This window comes from Trachemys scripta, chromosome 3 (assembly GCF_013100865.1).
Source record: "Trachemys scripta elegans isolate TJP31775 chromosome 3, CAS_Tse_1.0, whole genome shotgun sequence".
In the NCBI taxonomy this organism is placed as follows: Eukaryota; Metazoa; Chordata; order Testudines; family Emydidae; genus Trachemys; species Trachemys scripta.
Genome location: NC_048300.1, coordinates 171921058 through 171923818, shown reverse-complemented (window position 1 = coordinate 171923818; position 2761 = coordinate 171921058).

Genomic DNA, 2761 nt, shown 5'->3' with positions numbered 1-2761 from the left:
CACACTGAACCAATCACAAGTAATACTCAATCTAAGATTCATGTAAATGTTTTATGGCAGCAGTGAAGAGATTTAAAGTGTACACTGTTCAAACATCTTTAACATATATGGTACGCAGAATGCATATACATATATATGGTGTATTAAAAGGTCAATATTAATTGGTTTGACAGAAATGCTGCAAATCAAGTATTTTAGCAGAAAGATCATTATAACAGGATATAATTGATTTTTAAAGCACGATCCTGGTTAAGAAACACAGAGATAATATACTAAAAAAGCAATTCTGTCTTTCTAATAGAGAGATGCAATTACTTTAAGACTGTAAAATTAGTTGATAAAAGTAGCTTTTAAATTACTTTCTTTCACTCTAGCAGAGATTGAAATCACTTTACTGTGTACAATGTAAATGCATTTCTCATCATATTAATACTCTTCTAACACTTTCTGATATAAAAGCTGTGGTAGAAATGCTATATTTGTAAATCTGGGTGGCCAGTCCTGTATTTTTATCCAAAAATGAAAACATTTAAATACAGATTAAGGGCTATATGATAATATATGATATTGTACACGAACCTGTTTGTGTATAAGTATAGAGTGCAATATATATATACTGGCTCTGTTGCAAGCTGGTGGATCCAGGACCAAGGTTACCTTATGGGTCTTCCAGATTACATTGTTGCCAACCTTAGAGGTAAATCCTCAGATCAAGTGGTTAAAGGACATGAGATTCAGAGATGCCAAATGCCTCCTGTTCTTTAATTGTCAGGTTGCAGCCAGAAGCCAAATCAAGCTTAACCCAGAGATAGTCTCCTTTAAAATGATAAGGAAAAAGTCCTGGGGAAAACACCAGCAGTTGTCACTGGAAATAGCTGCACCCTGACAGCTTTTATTTTGCTTTTGAGTTTAATTAAGACACTAGAGAGAAGCCTTGGGGCCACTACTCTGATAGAAGAGTGGAATGGTAGAGGAACCCTAGAGGGGTGGAAGACATCATATTGATGACTAGTGTCAAGTGGGATGTTGCTGGCCCAGAAAGGGAGAGACTTTAAAGTGACCTGTCTCCAGACAGCAGGTATGAAAATTCAGGACAGGGCATGGGGGGTAATAGGCACCTGTATAAGACAAAGTCCCAAATATCAGGACATCTACTGTCTGGAGAGCCAAGTCACTGGAAGAGGCATTAGATGAGAAAATAACTGCTATTCCATGTCCAGCCTGAAGGGGTGTTCTAGTGAATCCACTCTTCCCTTAGCCCATCCACCCTGATGCGTCTGAATGAGGGGTGAAGCTGGTGCCTCATTTGGATCCATATATTTATTTCAACAACAAATTATGCTTTTTAAGAGAAAACAGGGAGATGGGTGCGGATGGTTTTGGTTTTGTTCTTTATCAGGAAACTACAGAGTGGGCTGGGGACAGTGTGGAACAGTAGTTCTGCAATAAAGCAGAGAGCCAGACACACAGGACAGCTCTAGGGATAATACTATTGTCTGTATTCTTATAAAGTATAAAAAGAAAAACAAGACTGTCATTTTTTCACCATTGTCACATGACAGCCCCTCTCATCCCATCTGCTGCTGCTCTGGTCAGCACCAGTGCCCAGCCTGAAATATTGACAAACAATCAGCAACAGTGACAGATCCAAGAAACATCAAGGATATCAGTACTCTCACTGGTGACTGTCCGCAAAGAGAGATGTTGTTTTAGAGGGAAAAATTCAGATAGCGTACAACTGCTTAAGAGTTAAATCTAACACACAGTATGGGGAACCTTTGCAGTTGCAGAAGGCCATGGATCCTTCCATTTTTCAAAGAATGACCTAACTGGAGGAAAGATCAATCTACAGTCAAAGCCTTTACACTATCTGACAATCTTAAACCAAAGCTGAAAGTTGTCAACTCACTAGGGAAGAAGAGCTTATAAAAATCACAAGCTTCCCAGTCATTTCTAGGGGGGTGGTCTTGGCTGGTGTTTAAGTCCAGCATTTTATAAACAGAGATAAAATATGCTAGTGTGTAGACACAGATTAATCTCTACATTTGAGATCTCTGTCTGTTTGGGTTTTTCAGTTGAAATAAAAAAAGTAAGCAACATTCAGTAAAGGAATCAAGGGGATGTCATTAACACCCGCCATTAGCATGTTCGCTTTGACACATCTTTATAGCTGACACTATGATCTTATTTCTGGGTGCTCACATTAGGTGAGGGGGACCATAAAAGTGCTTAGAGGTGTGTCAAGATCTCCTCCAGAAGTAACGTTCCCTCGATGAAAATGGTACTTCAAGGAATTCTGTCATGGTACCAGGCTGGCACGGCACAATAGTGTCATTTATGAAACCCAGGTGGTGCTTCTGGGGATGATGTTACAGAACATCTGGTTTGTGGATACATAGCAGTGTTATTCCAAGCCTGAGCCTAAGTAGTTCAACATGAAACTATAGCACCTCTTTTAATGGGAAACCTGTGAGGATGGGAAAACTAATTTGGATAACGTAAGCCAAATATTCTCACTTTCCCTCCCATTTTCAGAACAAAACTCAAATCAACTATTTTTTAGCTTCTGCAGTGTTCTTAAATTAATGTTTTTCTTTACAGCTTCAAAAAGTATGTCCTCAAGTGCATATCAGCTTTATGACTCAAGAGATTCGGTTGGTTTAGAAAAGTGTTGGAGAAGTACACAAACTGGAGATATTTATCTGAAACGAACCCCAAAATGTCTGAAGTCACTAGCATTCAGTCTAAGGAAAGCATATAG